This window comes from Oncorhynchus masou, chromosome 33 (genome assembly GCF_036934945.1).
Source record: "Oncorhynchus masou masou isolate Uvic2021 chromosome 33, UVic_Omas_1.1, whole genome shotgun sequence".
Lineage (NCBI taxonomy): Eukaryota > Metazoa > Chordata > Actinopteri > Salmoniformes > Salmonidae > Oncorhynchus > Oncorhynchus masou.
In genome coordinates, this window is record NC_088244.1 from 1,399,700 (window position 1) to 1,417,954 (window position 18,255).

Below are 18,255 nucleotides of genomic sequence, written 5' to 3' on the forward strand. Positions count from 1 at the left end.
ACTGTGCAGCCGTCTTCAACAACCTGGCCAAAGCTTTCGACTCTGTCAATCACCATATTCTTATCGGCAGACTCAGTAACCTCGGTTTTTCTAATGACTGCCTTGCCTGGTTCACCAACTACTTTGCAGACAGAGTTCAGTGTGTCAAATCGGAGGGCATCTTGTCCGGTCCTCTGGCAGTCTCTATGGGGGTGCCACAGGGTTCAATTCTCTAGCCGACTCTTTTCTCTGTATATATCAATGATGTTGCTCTTGCTGCGGGCGATTCCCTGATCCACCTCTACGCAGATGACACCATTCTGTATACTTCTGGCCCTTCCTTGGACACTGTGCTATCTAACCTCCAAACGAGCTTCAATGCCATACAACACTCCTTCCGTGGCCTCCAACTGCTCTTAAACGCTAGTAAAACCAAATGCATGCTTTTCAACCATTCGCTGCCTGAACCCGCAAGCCCGACTAGCATCACCACCCTGGATGGTTCTGACCTAGAATATGTGGACATCTATAAGTACCTAGGTGTCTGGCTAGACTGCAAACTCTCCTTCCAGACTCATATCAAACATCTCCAATCCAAAATCAAATCTAGAATCGGCTTTCTATTTCGCAACAAAGCCTCCTTCACTCACGTCGCCAAACTTTCCCTAGTAAAACTGACTATCCTTTCGATCCTCGACTTCGGCGATGTCATCTACAAAATAGCTTCCAAAACTCTACTCAGCAAACTGGATGCAGTTTATCACAGTGCCATCCGTTTTGTCACTAAAGCACCTTATACTACCCACCACTGCGACCTGTATGCTCTAGTCGGCTGGTCCTCGCTACATATTCGTCGCCAGACCCACTGGCTCCAGGTCATCTACAAGTCCATGCTTGGTAAAGTTCCGCCTTATCTCAGTTCACTTGTCACGATGGCAACACCCACCCGTAGCACACGCTCCAGCAGGTGTATCTCACTGATCATCCCTAAAGCCAACACCTCATTTGGCCGCCTTTCCTTCCAGTTCTCTGCTGTCTGTGACTGGAACGAATTGCAAAAATCATTGAAGTTGGAGACTTTTATCTCCCTCACCAACTTTAAACATCTGCTATCTGATCAACTAACCAATCACTGCAGCTGTACATAGTCCATCGGTAAATAGCCCACCCAATTTACCTACCTCATCCCCATACTGTTTTTGTTTATTTATTTTTCTGCTCTTTTGCACACCAGTATCTCTACCTGCACATGACCATCTGATCATTTATCACTCCAGTGTTAATCTGCTAAATTGTAATTATTCGCCTACCTCCTCATGCCTTTTACACACAATGTATATAGGCTCTCTTTTTTTCTACTGTGTTATTGACTTGTTTATTGTTTACTCCATGTGTAACTCTGTGTTGTCTGTTCACACTGCTATGCTTTATCTTGGCCAGGTCGCAGTTGTAAATGAGAACTTGTTCTCAACTCGCCTACCTGGTTAAATAAAGGTTAAATAAAAAATAATAATAATAATATTCTCCTTCATTAATTTAACATTTCCACAAACTTCAAAGTGTTTCCTTTCAAATGGTATCAATAATATGACTATCCTTGCTTCAGGTCCTGAGCTACAGGCAGTTAGATTTGGGTCCTGAGCTACAGGCAGTTAGATTTGGGCCCTGAGCTACAGGCAGTTAGATGTGGGTCCTGAGCTACAGGCAGTTAGATTTGGGTCCTGAGCTACAGGCAGTTAGATTTGGGCCCTGAGCTACAGGCAGTTAGATGTGGGTCCTGAGCTACAGACAGTTAGATTTGGGTCCTGAGCTACAGGCAGTTAGATTTGGGTCCTGAGCTACAGGCAGTTAGATTTGGGTCCTGAGCTACAGGCAGTTAGATTTGGGTCCTGAGCTACAGGCAGTTAGATTTGGGTCCTGAGCTACAGACAGTTAGATTTGGGTCCTGAGCTACAGGCAGTTAGATTTGGGTCCTGAGCTACAGGCAGTTAGATTTGGGTCCTGAGCTACAGGCAGTTAGATGTGGGTCCTGAGCTACAGACAGTTAGATTTGGGTCCTGAGCTACAGGCAGTTAGATGTGGGTCCTGAGCTACAGGCAGTTAGGTTTGGGTCCTGAGCTACAGGCAGTTAGGTTTGGGTCCTGAGCTACAGGCAGTTAGATTTGGGTCCTGAGCTACAGGCAGTTAGATTTGGGTCCTGAGCTACAGGCAGTTAGATTTGGGTCCTGAGCTACAGAGAGTTAGATTTGGGTCCTGAGCTACAGAGAGTTAGATTTGGGTCCTGAGCTACAGGCAGTTAGATTTGGGTCCTGAGCTACAGGCAGTTAGATTTGGGTCCTGAGCTACAGGACAGTTAGATTTGGGTCCTGAGCTACAGACAGTTAGATTTGGGTCCTGAGCTACAGACAGTTAGATTTGGGTCCTGAGCTACAGACAGTTAGATTTGGGTCCTGAGCTACAGGCAGTTAGATTTGGGTCCTGAGCTACAGGCAGTTAGATGTGGGTCCTGAGCTACAGACAGTTAGATTTGGGTCCTGAGCTACAGGCAGTTAGATTTGGGTCCTGAGCTACAGGCAGTTAGATTTGGGTCCTGAGCTACAGACAGTTAGATGTGGGTCCTGAGCTACAGACAGTTAGATTTGGGTCCTGAGCTACAGGCAGTTAGATTTGGGTCCTGAGCTACAGGCAGTTAGATTTGGGTCCTGAGCTACAGGCAGTTAGATTTGGGTCCTGAGCTACAGGCAGTTAGATTTGGGTCCTGAGCTACAGGCAGTTAGATTTGGGTCCTGAGCTACAGGCAGTTAGATTTGGGTCCTGAGCTACAGGCAGTTAGATTTGGGTCCTGAGCTACAGACAGTTAGATTTGGGTCCTGAGCTACAGACAGTTAGATTTGGGTCCTGAGCTACAGGCAGTTAGATTTAGATATGTCATTTTAGGCGAAAATTGAAAAAAAGGGTACGATCCTTCAGTTAAAGTATTGATGGGCTGTCATTTGTCTTTGCTTATTTGAGCTGTTCTTGCCATAATATGGACTTGGTCTTTTACCAAATAGGTATATCTTCTGTATACCATTCCTACCTTGTCACAACAAAACTGATTGGCTCAAATGCATTAAGAAGGAAAGAAATTCCACAAATTAACTTTTAACAAGGCACACATGTTAAATTAAATGCATTCCAGTTGACTACCTCATGAAGTTGGTTGAGAGAATGCCAAGAGTGTGCATGTCACGAATCCCGCCGAAGATGGTGCCTCTTCTGTTCGGGCGGCGCTCGGCGGCCATCGATTCACTTTTTTGTTTCTGTTAGTTTAGTCTGATTGGTTACACCTGTTTTGAGTTTAGTTTTGTTTGTGGGCTATTTAAGGGCACTAGGCCCGCCGGCTATTGTGTGGGCTTGTTTTCTGTTCATGGTGTTGGATTATTTGTGGATTCTATTTTTCCGGACAGTTTAGTCCAGTTTGTTTGGACTGGTTATTTCATGCGCCCTTGTGTTTGTCCGTTTACACTGTCTTTGGAATAAAGAGCCACGTTCGGAACTACACCTGCTCTCTGCGCCTGACTCCTCCCCCCACTACTCCTAGAAGCCTGAACAGTGCAATGCGGGATTCAAGGAAAAGGTTCATTTGAAAGAATCTCAATTCTAAAATATATTTTGATTTGTTCACTACATGATTCCATGTGTTATGTCATAGTTGATGTCTTCACTATTTTTCTGCAATGTAGAAAATAGTAAAAAAATAAAGAAAAAACCTTGAGTAGGTGAGTGGGTGTTCTAAAACTTTTGACCGGAAGTGTGAATTATCCATCGCTGTTTATCTCTCTCAATTTCCTCTCTCCCCCTCTCTAAGTGCTATAGTAATGTGATAATATGATACACATCCTCTCTATCGCTCTGTGTTGAGTATTAAAAGCATTATCTCCTCTCCCTGGTGGTCCATCTCAGCTAGCTGCTGATAGCGTCTGAAATGCTTTGTGGAGTCTCTCTAGGTTCCAGGGTTCCAGACAGCGGATAGCTATTGATCCACTGATGGCTGTTTGATTAGCCTGCTGTTAGAGGGACTGACTGATGAGCAGATAGAACTGGTTTACTCTTCAGAGGAGAGGAGAGGAGAGGACAGGAGAGGAGAGGAGAGGGTATTAAGGGCCGATAACAACACTATACTATCTTACCATTTCTGTCTAGTTCTGTCGAACACCTTTGGGATGATTTGGAACGCTGACTGCGAGCCAGGTCTAATCACCCAACATCAGTGCCCGACCTCACTAATGCTGTTATAGCAGCAATGTTCCTACATCTAGTGGAAAGCCTTCCCAGAAGAGTGGAGGCTGTTGTAGCAGCAATGTTCCTACATCTAGTGGAAAGCCTTCCCAGACGAGTGGAGGCTGTTATAACAGCAATGTTCCAACATCTAGTGGAAAGCCTTCCCAGAAGAGTGGAGGCTGTTATAGCAGCAATGTTCTTACATCTAGTGGAAAGCCTTCCCAGAAGAGTGGAGGCTGTTATAGCAGCAATGTTCCTACATCTAGTGGAAAGCCTTCCCAGAAGAGTGGAGGCTGTTATAGTAGCAATGTTCCTACATCTAGTGGAAAGCCTTCCCAGAAGAGTGGAGGCTGTTATAGTAGCAATGTTCCTACATCTAGTGGAAAGCCTTCCCAGACAAGTGGAGGCTGTTATAACAGCAATGTTCCAACATCTAGTGGAAAGCCTTCCCAGAAGAGTGGAGGCTGTTATAGCAGCAATGTTCCTACATCTAGTGGAAAGCCTTCCCAGAAGAGGGGAGGATGTTATAGCAGCAAAGGAGGGACAACTCCATATTAATGCTCATGATTTTGGAATGAGATGTTCGATTAGCCAGTGTCCACAATTTTTTATATTGTAGTGTATGGTGACAACAATGTAGGCTCTGTGTAGCGGTTAGTGGTTATAGTTTAAGGGTATAAGGGTTTGACTCAAAAAAAAAATTTAAACTGGTCACTGAATGCTGTTGTGTTGTGCAACGAATTCAACAACTAAACAGAAAAGGTGAGAACATGAGAGCATGTAGATGTGAGAACGAATTATACAACGAGCAAAGTGATCATGCTGTTTGTATGTGGCTGCTGTGATAGTGATCATGCTGTTTGTATGTGGCTGCTATGACAGTGATCGTCATGTTTGTATGTGGCTGCTATGATAGTGATCATGCTGTTTGTATGTGGCTGCTATGATAGTGATCATGCTGTTTGTATGTGGCTGCTATGATAGTGATCATGCTGTTTGTATATGACTTATGATAGTGATCATGCTGTTTGTATGTGGCTGCTATGATAGTGATCATGCTGTTTGTATGTGGCTGCTATGATAGTGATCATGCTGTTTGTATGTGGCTGCTATGACAGTGATCATGCTGTTTGTATGTGGCTGCTATGATAGTGATCATGCTGTTTGTATATGACTGCTATGATAGTGATCATGCTGTTTGGATGTGGCTGCTATGATAGTGATCATGCTGTTTGTATATGACTGCTATGATAGTGATCATGCTGTTTGTATATGTCTGCTATAATAGTGATCATGCTGTTTGTATATGTCTGCTATGATAGTGATCATGCTGTTTGTATGTGGCTGCTGTGATAGTGATCATGCTGTTTGTATATGACTGCTGTGATAGTGATCATGCTGTTTGTATGTGGCTGTGTGAAAGTGATCATGCTGTTTGTATGTGGCTGCTGTGATAGTGATCATGCTGTTTGTATGTGGCTGCTGTGACAGTGATCATGCTGTTTGTATGTGTCTGCTATGATAGTGATCATGCTGTTTGTATGTGGCTGCTATGATAGTGATCATGCTGTTTGTATGTGGCTGCTATGATAGTGATCATGCTGTTTGTATGTGGCTGCTATGATAGTGATCATGCTGTTTGTATGTGGCTGCTATGATAGTGATCATGCTGTTTGTATGTGGCTGCTATGATAGTGATCATGCTGTTTGTATATGACTGCTATGATAGTGATCATGCTGTTTGTATGTGGCTGCTATGATAGTGATCATGCTGTTTGTATATGACTGCTGTGATAGTGATCATGCTGTTTGTATGTGGCTGCTATGATAGTGATCATGCTGTTTGTATGTGGCTGCTATGATAATGATCATGCTGTTTGTATGTGGCTGCTATGATAGTGATCATGCTGTTTGTATATGGCTGCTATGATAGTGATCATGCTGTTTGTATGTGGCTGCTATGATAGTGATCATGCTGTTTGTATGTGGCTGCTATGATAGTGATCATGCTGTTTGTATGTGGCTGCTATGATAGTGATCATGCTGTTTGTATGTGGCTGTTATGATAGTGATCATGCTGTTTGTATGTGGCTGCTATGATTGTGATCATGCTGTTTGTATGTGGCTGCTATGATAGTGATCATGCTGTTTGTATGTGGCTGCTATGATAGTGATCATGCTGTTTGTATGTGGCTGCTATGATAGTGATCATGCTGTTTGTATATGGCTGTTATGATAGTGATCATGATGTTTGTATGTGGCTGCTATGATAGTGATCATGCTGTTTGTATATGGCTACTATGATAGTGATCATGCTGTTTGTATATGGCTGCTATGATTGTGATCATGCTGTTTATATGGCTGCTATGGTAGTGATCATGCTGTTTGTATGTGGCTGCTGTGATAGTGATCATGCTGTTTGTTTATGGCTGCTATGATAGTGATCATGCTGTTTGTATGTGGCTGCTGTGATAGTGATCATGCTGTTTGTATGTGGCTGCTATGATAGTGATCATGCTGTTTGTATGTGGCTGCTATGATAGTGATCATGCTGTTTGTATGTGACTGCTATGATAGTGATCATGCTGTTTGTATATGGCTGCTATGATAGTGATCATGCTGTTTGTATGTGGCTGCTGTGATAGTGATCATGCTGTTTGTATGTGGCTGCTGTGATAGTGATCATGCTGTTTGTTTATGGCTGCTATGATAGTGATCATGCTGTTTGTATGTGGCTGCTGTGATAGTGATCATGCTGTTTGTATGTGGCTGCTATGATAGTGATCATGCTGTTTGTATGTGGCTGCTATGATAGTGATCATGCTGTTTGTATGTGACTGCTATGATAGTGATCATGCTGTTTGTATATGGCTGCTATGATAGTGATCATGCTGTTTGTATGTGGCTGCTGTGATAGTGATCATGCTGTTTGTATGTGGCTGCTATGATAGTGATCATGCTGTTTGTATGTGGCTGCTATGATAGTGATCATGCTGTTTGTATGTGACTGCTATGATAGTGATCATGCTGTTTGTATGTGGCTGCTGTGAAAGTGATCATGCTGTTTGTATGTGGCTGCTATGATAGTGATCATGCTGTTTGTATGTGGCTGCTATGATAGTGATCATGCTGTTTGTATGTGGCTGCTATGATAGTGATCATGCTGTTTGTATGTGGCTGCTATGATAGTGATCATGCTGTTTGTATGTGGCTGCTGTGAAAGTGATCATGCTGTTTGTATGTGGCTGCTATGATAGTGATCATGCTGTTTGTATGTGGCTGCTATGATAGTGATCATGTTGTTTGTATGTGGCTGCTGTGAAAGTGATCATGCTGTTTGTATGTGGCTGCTATGATAGTGATCATGCTGTTTGTATGTGGCTGCTGTGAAAGTGATCATGCTGTTTGTATGTGGCTGCTATGATAGTGATCATGCTGTTTGTATGTGGCTGCTATGACAGTGATCATGCTGTTTGTATGTGGCTGCTGTGACAGTGAACTATGTTTGTGATCTGGGGTGTATCCATTCCGCGATTCTGTTGAAAACATTTTCTTAAACTGAAGCAAACGGAACAAAACTGTGATAAACATACCTCAATTTGTCCAATAAAACCTCTGGTTTGCAACAGTTTGACTAATGATTACACCCTAGATCAGCTAGATGCAGGCAAGAGTGTGCAAGGCGGTATTTAATGTGTCACTGTCTTTCACCTTGATTACTACATATTTTCTCTCGACCTGTGTGCACCTACGTTGTAAACTGTTATTGGAGGGCAGGGGATCCTCTCTGTCATCTCTCTATGCATCTGTTTGTGGAGTAAAGGTGTTCTCGAGTTTTTCCTCTGGTTGCACATGTGACATGCTGGTAGAAATGAGGTAAAACAGATTTAAAATTGCCAGCATTAACGTCCCCGGCCACTAGGAGTAAACTTCTGGATGAGCACTTTCTTGTTTGCTGATGGCCTTATATAACTGGTTGAGTGGGTCTTAGTGCCAGCATCAGTTTGTGGTGGTAAATAGACGGCTACAAATAATATAGATGGAAACTCCCTTGGCAGAGAGTGTGGCCTACAGCTTATCATGAGGTACTCTACCTCAGGCGAACAATACCTCAAAACCTCTTTAATATTAGACATCGCGCACCAGCTGTTATTGACAAATAGACACACACCCCCACCCCTCGTCTTACCAGACGTAGCTTCTCTGTTCTGCCGGTGCATGGAAAAACCCGACCAGTTCTATATTATCTGTGTCGTCGATCAGCCACAAATTAAACACAAGATATTACAGTTTTTAATGTCCCGTTGGTAGGATAACCTTAATCGTAGGTTATCAATTTTATTTTCCAACGATTGCACATAATCAAGAAGAACGGATGGCAGTGGGAGTTTACTCGCTCGCCTACGGATTCTCAGAAGGCAGCCCTACCCGTGCCCCCTTTCCCTCTGTCTTTTCTTCACGCAATAGACAAGGATTTGGGCAATAGACAAGGATTTGGGCCTGTTCCCGGGAAAGCAGTATATCCTTCTTGTCGGTGAAAGGACCAACGAGTCGAGAAGCAGGTACTGGGAGTCAAACAATTAATGAAGAACATTAATGCAGAAGCGGGGAAAAGAGCTGGGGACAGTCAGATAAGCAAAGGGAAGGAAGGAAATAACAGGCGATTGAGTCCAAAAGATCGCTGATGAGCGTGACGAGGGAAGAAGGTGATGAAGGTGGCAGGAGTATGATGTAATGCAGGGGAGCCCGGCGCTCAGGAAGAGCGGTAGCAGGCGTGAAAGTCAGACTCGTTAAAGGAAAAAGCTTTTTCCAGTTGAAGTTAGTAATCACTGTTCTGACATCCAGAAGTTATTTTTGGTCATAAGGGATGAAAGCAGAAACATTATGTACAAAATAAGTTTTTTTTAAATGCAAAAAGAGAATAGCACACATGGAGAGGAGCATGTAAAATTAGCCATCCTCTTCGGCTTCGTCATATTGATGGTAGCAAAGCATCTAGTGTCATGTTGGTGGTGGTAACACATCTAGTGTCATATTGGTGGTGGTAACACATCTAGTGTCATATTGGTGGTGGTAACACATCTAGTGTCATATTGGTGGTGGTAACACATCTAGTGTCATATTGGTGGTGGTAACACATCTAGTGTCATATTGGTGGTGGTAACACATCTAGTGTCATATTGGTGGTGGTAACACATCTAGTGTCATATTGGTGGTGGTAACACATCTAGTGTCATATTGGTGGTGGTAACACATCTAGTGTCATATTGGTGGTGGTAACACATCTAGTGTCATATTGGTGGTGGTAACACATCTAGTGTCATATTGGTGGTGGTATACACATCTAGTGTCATATTGGTGGTGGTAACACATCTAGTGTCATATTGGTGGTGGTAACACATCTAGTGTCATGTTGGTGGTGGTAACACATCTAGTGTCATATTGGTGGTGGTAACACATCTAGTGTCATATTGGTGGTGGTAACACATCTAGTGTCATATTGGTGGTGGTAACACATCTAGTGTCATATTGGTGGTGGTAACACATCTAGTGTCATATTGGTGGTGGTAACACATCTAGTGTCATATTGGTGGTGGTAACACATCTAGTGTCATGTTGGTGGTGGTAACACATCTAGTGTCATATTGGTGGTGGTAACACATCTAGTGTCATATTGGTGGTGGTAACACATCTAGTGTCATATTGGTGGTGGTAACACATCTAGTGTCATATTGGTGGTGGTAACACATCTAGTGTCATATTGGTGGTGGTAACACATCTAGTGTCATATTGGTGGTGGTAACACATCTAGTGTCATATTGGTGGTGGTAACACATCTAGTGTCATGTTGGTGGTGGTAACACATCTAGTGTCATGTTGGTGGTGGGAACACATCTAGTGTCATATTTGGTGGTAACACATCTAGTGTCATGTTGGTGGTAACACATCTAGTGTCATATTGGTGGTAACACATCTAGTGTCATATTGGTGGTGGGAACACATCTAGTGTCATATTGGTGGTAACACATCTAGTGTCATATTGGTGGTAACACATCTCGTGTCATATTGGAGGTAACACATCTAATGTCATGTTGGTGGAGGTAACACATCTAGTGTCGTGTTGATGGTGGTAACACATCTAGTGTCATGTTGGTGGTGGTAACACATCTAGTATCATATTGGTGGTGGTAACACATCTAGTGTCATATTGGTTGTGGTAACACATCTAATGTCATGTTGGTGGTGATAACACATCCAGTGTCATATTGGTGGTAACACATCTAGTGTCATATTGGTGGTAACACATCTAGTGTCATGTTGGTGGTGGTAACACATCTAGTGTCATATTGGTGGTGGTAACACATCTAGTGTCATATTGGTGGTGGTAGCACATCTAATGTCATGTTGGTGGTAACACATCTAGTGTCATATTGGTGATGGTAACACATCTAGTGTCATAATAGTGGTGGTAACTCATCTAGTGTCATATTGGTGGTGGTAACACATCTAGTGTCATATTGGTGGTAACACATCTAGTGTCATGTTGGTGGTGGTAACACATCTAGTGTCATATTGGTGGTGGTAACACATCTAGTGTCATATTGGTGGTGGTAGCACATCTAGTGTCATGTTGGTGGTGGTAACACATCTAGTGTCATGTTGGTGGTGGTAACACATCTAGTGTCATGTTGGTGGTGGTAACACATCTAGTGTCATGTTGGTGGTGGATCTAGTGTCATGTTGGTGGTGGAAACACATCTAGTGTCATGTTGGTGGTGGAAACACATCTAGTGTCATGTTGGTGGTGGTAACACATCTAGTGTCATATTGGTGGTGGTAACACATCTAGTGTCATGTTGGTGGTAACACATCTAGTGTCATATTGGTGGTAACTCATCTAGTGTCATATTGGTGGTGGTAACACATCTAGTGTCATATTGGTGGTGGTAACACATCTAGTGTCATATTGGTGGTGGTAACACATCTAGTGTCATATTGGTGGTAACACATCTAGTGTCATATTGGTGGTAACACATCTAGTGTCATATTGGTGGTGGTAACACATCTAGTGTCATATTGGTGGTAACACATCTAGTGTCATATTGGTGGTGGTAACACATCTAGTGTCATATTGGTGGTGGTAACACATCTAGTGTCATGTTGGTGGTGGTAACACATCTAGTGTCATGTTGGTGGTAACACATCTAGTGTCATATTGGTGGTAACACATCTAGTGTCATATTGGTGGTAACACATCTAGTGTCATATTGGTGGTGGTAACACATCTAGTGTAACATATTCATATTGGTGGTAACACATCTAGTGTCATATTGGTGGTGGTAACACATCTAGTGTCATGTTGGTGGTAACACATCTAGTGTCATATTGGTGGTAACACATCTAGTGTCATATTGGTGGTAACACATCTAGTGTCATATTGGTGGTGGTAACACATCTAGTGTCATATTGGTGGTGGTAACACATCTAGTGTCATATTGGTGGTGGTAACACATCTAGTGTCATATTGGTGGTAACACATCTAGTGTCATATTGGTGGTAACTCATCTAGTGTCATATTGGTGGTAACTCATCTAGTGTCATATTGGTTGTGGTAACACATCTAGTGTCATATTGGTGGTGGTAACACATCTAGTGTCATATTGGTGGTAACACATCTAGTGTCATGTTGGTGGTAACACATCTAGTGTCATGTTGGTGGTGGGAACACATCTAGTGTCATATTGGTGGTAACACATCTAGTGTCATATTGGTGGTGGTAACACATCTAGTGTCATATTGGTGGTGGTAACACATCTAGTGTCATATTGGTGGTGGTAACACATCTAGTGTCATGTTGGTGGTGGTAACACATCTAGTGTCATGTTGGTGGTAACACATCTAGTGTCATATTGGTGGTAACACATCTAGGTAACACATCTAGTGTCATATTGGTGGTGGTAACACATCTAGTGTCATATTGGTGGTGGTAACACATCTAGTGTCATATTGGTGGTGGTAACACATCTAGTGTCATATTGGTGGTGTGTCAACACATCTAGTGTCATATTGGTGGTGGTAACACATCTAGTGTCATATTGGTGGTGGTAACACATCTAGTGTCATATTGGTGGTGGTAACACATCTAGTGTCATATTGGTGGTGGTAACACATCTAGTGTCATATTGGTGGTGGTAACACATCTAGTGTCATATTGGTGGTGGTAACACATCTAGTGTCATATTGGTGGTGGTAACACATCTAGTGTCATGTTGGTGGTGGTAACACATCTAGTGTCATGTTGGTGGTGGTAACACATCTAGTGTCATATTGGAACACATCTAGTGTCATATTGGTGGTGGTAACACATCTAGTGTCATATTGGTGGTGGTAACACATCTAGTGTCATATTGGTGGTGGTAACACATCTAGTGTCATGTTGGTGGTGGTAACACATCTAGTGTCATGTTGGTGGTGGTAACACATCTAGTGTCATATTGGTGGTGGTAACACATCTAGTGTCATATTGGTGGTGGTAACACATCTAGTGTCATATTGGTGGTGGTAACACATCTAGTGTCATATTGGTGGTGGTAACACATCTAGTGTCATATTGGTGGTGGTAACACATCTAGTGTCATATTGGTGGTGGTAACACATCTAGTGTCATGTTGGTGGTGGTAACACATCTAGTGTCATATTGGTGGTGGGAACACATCTAGTGTCATATTGGTGGTGGTAACACATCTAGTGTCATGTTGGTGGTAACACATCTAGTGTCATATTGGTGGTAACACATCTAGTGTCATATTGGTGGGTGGGAACACATCTAGTGTCATATTGGTGGTAACATCTAGTGTCATATTGGTGGTAACACATCTAGTGTCATATTGGTGGTGGTAACACATCTAGGTAATATTGGCACATCTAGTGTCATATTGGTGGTGGTAACACATCTAGTGTCATGGTGGTAACACATCTAGTGTCATGTTGGTAACACATCTAGTGTCATATTGGTGGTGGTAACACATCTAGTGTCATATTGGTGGTGGTAACACATCTAGTGTCATATTGGTGGTAACACATCTAGTGTCATATTGGTGGTGGTAACACATCTAGTGTCATATTGGTGGTAACACATCTAGTGTCATGTTGGTGGTAACACATCTAGTGTCATGTTGGTGGTAACACATCTAGTGTCATATTGGTGGTAACTCATCTAGTGTCATATTGGTGGTAACTCATCTAGTGTCATATTGGTTGTGGTAACACATCTAGTGTCATATTGGTGGTGGTAACACATCTAGTGTCATATTGGTGGTAACACATCTAGTGTCATATTGGTGGTAACACATCTAGTGTCATATTGGTGGTAACACATCTAGTGTCATATTGGTGGTGGTGGTCATATTGGTGGTAACACATCTAGTGTCATATTGGTGGTAACACATCTAGTGTCATATTGGTGGTGGTAACACATCTAGTGTCATATTGGTGGTGGTAACACATCTAGTGTCATATTGGTGGTGGTAACACATCTAGTGTCATATTGGTGGTAACACATCTAGTGTCATATTGGTGGTAACACATCTAGTGTCATATTGGTGGTAACACATCTAGTGTCATATTGGTGGTAACACATCTAGTGTCATATTGGTGGTGGTAACACATCTAGTGTCATGTTGGTGGTAACACATCTAGTGTCATATTGGTGGTAACTCATCTAGTGTCATATTGGTGGTAACACATCTAGTGTCATATTGGTGGTGGTAACACATCTAGTGTCATATTGGTGGTAACACATCTAGTGTCATATTGGTGGTAACACATCTAGTGTCATGTTGGTGGTGGGAACACATCTAGTGTAATGTTGGTAGTGGTAACACATCTAGTGTCATATTGGTGGTAACACATCTAGTGTCATATTGGTGGTAACTCATCTAGTGTCATATTGGTGGTGGTAACACATCTAGTGTCATATTGGTGGTAACACATCTAGTGTCATATTGGTGGTAACACATCTAGTGTCATATTGGTGGTGGGAACACATCTAGTGTAATGTTGGTAGTGGTAACACATCTAGTGTCATTTGTGGTAACACATCTAGTGTCATATTGGTGGTAACACATCTAGTGTCATATTGATGGTAACACATCTAGTGTCATATTGGTGGTAACACATCTAGTGTCATATTGGTGGTAACACATCTAGTGTCATATTGGTGGTAACACATCTAGTGTCATATTGGTGGTAACACATCTAGTGTCATATTGGTGGTAACACATCTAGTGTCATATTGGTGGTGGGAACACATCTAGTGTCATATTGATATTGTGGTCATATAACACATCTAGTGTCATATTGGTGGTAACACATCTAGTGTCATATTGGTGGTGGTAACACATCTAGTGTCATATTGGTGGTGGTAACACATCTAGTGTCATATTGGTGGTGGTAACACATCTAGTGTCATATTGGTGGTGGTAACACATCTAGTGTCATATTGGTGGTAACACATCTAGTGTCATATTGGTGGTAACACATCTAGTGTCATATTGGTGGTGGTAACACATCTAGTGTCATATTGGTGGTAACACATCTAGTGTCATATTGGTGGTAACACATCTAGTGTCATATTGGTGGTGGTAACACATCTAGAACACATCTAGTGTCATATTGTGGTGGTGGTAACACATCTAGTGTCATATTGGTGGTGGGTAACACATCTAGTGTCATATTGGTGGTAACACATCTAGTGTCATATTGGTGGTGGTAACACATCTAGTGTCATATTGGTGGTGGTAACACATCTAATGTCATGTTGATGGTGGTAACACATCTAGTGTCATATTGGTGTTAACTCATCTAGTGTCATATTGGTGGTGGTAACACATCTAGTGTCATATTGGTGGTAACACATCTAGTGTCATATTGGGTGGTAACAACAACATCTAGTGTCATATTGGTGGTGGTAACACATCTAGTGTCATATTGGTGGTGGTAACACATCTAGTGTCATATTGGTGGTAACTCTAGTGTCATAGTGTAACATATTGGTGGTGGAACACATCTAGTGTCATCTAGTGTGGTGGGTAACACATCTAGTGTCATATTGGTGGTAACACATCTAGTGTCATATTGGTGGTAACACATCTAGTGTCATATTGGTGGTAACTCATCTAGTGTCATATTGGTGGTGGGAACACATCTAGTGTCATATTGATGGTAACACATCTAGTGTCATATTGGTGGTGTGAACACATCTAGTGTCATATTGGTGGTGGGAACACATCTAGTGTCATATTGGTGGTAACACATCTAGTGTCATATTGGTGGTGGGAACACATCTAGTGTCATATTGGTGGTGGGAACACATCTAGTGTAATGTTGGCAGTGGTAACACATCTAGTGTCATATTGGTGGTAACACATCTAGTGTCATATTGGTGGTAACACATCTAGTGTCATATTGGTGGTAACACATCTAGTGTCATATTGGTGGTAACACATCTAGTGTCATATTGGTGGTAACTCATCTAGTGTCATATTGGTGGTGGTAACACATCTAGTGTCATATTGGTGGTAACACATCTAGTGTCATATTGGTGGTGGGAACACATCTAGTGTAATGTTGGCAGTGGTAACACATCTAGTGTCATATTGGTGGTAACACATCTAGTGTCATATTGGTGGTAACACATCTAGTGTCATAACACATCTAGTGTCATATTGGTGGTAACACATCTAGTGTCATATTGGTTTTAACTCATCTAGTGTCATATTGGTGGTGGTAACACATCTAGTGTCATATTGGTGTTGGTAACACATCTAGTGTCATATTGGTGTTAACTCATCTAGTGTCATATTGGTGGTGGTAACACATCTAGTGTCATATTGGTGGTAACACATCTAGTGTCATATTCTTGGTAACACATCTAGTGTCATATTGGTGGTGGTAACACATCTAGTGTCATATTGGTGGTGGTAACACATCTAGTGACATATTGGTGGTGGTAACACATCTAGTGTCATATTGGTGGTGGTAACACATCTAATGTCATGTTGATGGTGGTAACACATCTAGTGTCATATTAGTGGTGGTAACACATCTAGTGTCATGTTGGTGGTAACACATCTAGTGTCATGTTGGTGGTGGGTGGTAACACATCTAGTGTCATATTGGTGGTGGTAACACATCTAGTGTCATGTTGGTGGTGGTAACACATCTAGTGTCATATTGGTGGTAACACATCTCATATTGGTGGTGTGTCAACACATCTAGTGTTATTGGTGGTAACACATCTAGTGTCATGGTGGTAACACATCTAGTGTCATATTGGTGGTGGTAACACATCTAGTGTCATATTGGTGGTGGTAACACATCTAGTGTCATATTGGTGGTGGTAACACATCTAGTGTCTAGTGTCATATTGGTGGTAACACATCTAGTGTCATATTGGTGGTAACACATCTAGTGTCATATTGGTGGTAACACATCTAGTGTCATATTGGTGGTAACACATCTAATGTCATTTTGGTGGTCACACATCTAATGTCATGTTGGTGGTAACACATCTAGTGTCATATTGGTGGTAACACATCTAGTGTCATATTGGTGGTGGTAACACATCTAGTGTCATATTGGTGGTGGTAACACATCTAGTGTCATATTGGTGGTGGTAACACATCTAGTGTCATATTGGTGGTGGTAACACATCTAGTGTCATATTGGTGGTGGTAACACATCTAGTGTCATATTGGTGGTGGTAAACACATCTAGTGTCATATTGGTGGTAACACATCTAGTGTCATATTGGTGGTGGTAACACATCTAGTGTCATATTGGTGGTAACACATCTAGTGTCATATATTGGTGGTAACACATCTAGTGTCATATTGGTGGTAACACATCTAGTGTCATATTGGTGGTGGTAACACATCTAGTGTCATGGGTGGTAACACATCTAGTGTCATATTGGTGGTGTCATGTTGGTGGTGTGAACACATCTAGTGTAATATTGGTGGGTAACACATCTAGTGTCATATTGGTGGTAACATCTAGTGTCATATTGGTGGTAACACATCTAGTGTCATATTGGTGGTAACACATCTAGTGTCATATTGGTGGTGGTAACACATCTAGTGTAGTGTCACATCTAATGTCATCTAGTTGGTGGTAACACATCTAGTGTCATATTGGTGGTAACTCATCTAGTGTCATATTGGTGGTGGTAACACATCTAGTGTCATATTGGTGGTAACACATCTAGTGTCATATTGGTGGTAACACATCTAGTGTCATATTGGTGGTGGTAACACATCTAGTGTCATATTGGTGGTGGTAACACATCTAGTGTCATATTGGTGGTAACACATCTAGTGTCATATTGGTGGTGTGTCAACACATCTAGTGTCATGTTGGTGTGGTAACACATCTAGTGTCATATTGGTGGTAACACATCTAGTGTCATATTGGTGGTAACACATCTAGTGTCATATTGGTGGTAACTCATCTAGTGTCATATTGGTCATATTGTGGTAACACATCTAGTGTCATATTGGTGGTGGTAACACATCTAGTGTCATATTGGTGGTGGTAACACATCTAGTGTCATATTGGTGGTGGTAACACATCTAGTGTCATATTGGTGGTAACACATCTAGTGTCATATTGGTGGTGGGAACACATCTAGTGTCATATTGGTGGTGGGAACACATCTAGTGTAACGTTGGCGGTGGTAACACATCTAGTGTCATATTGGTGGTAACACATCTAGTGTCATATTGGTGGTAACACATCTAGTGTCAATGTTGGTGGTGGTAACACATCTAGTGTCATATTGGTGGTAACACATCTAGGTGGTAACACATCTAGTGTCATATTGGTGGTGGTAACACATCTAGTGTCATATTGGTGGTGGTAACACATCTAGTGTCATATTGGTGGTGGTAACACATCTAGTGTCATATTGGTGGTGGTAACACATCTAGTGTCATATTGGTGGTAACACATCTA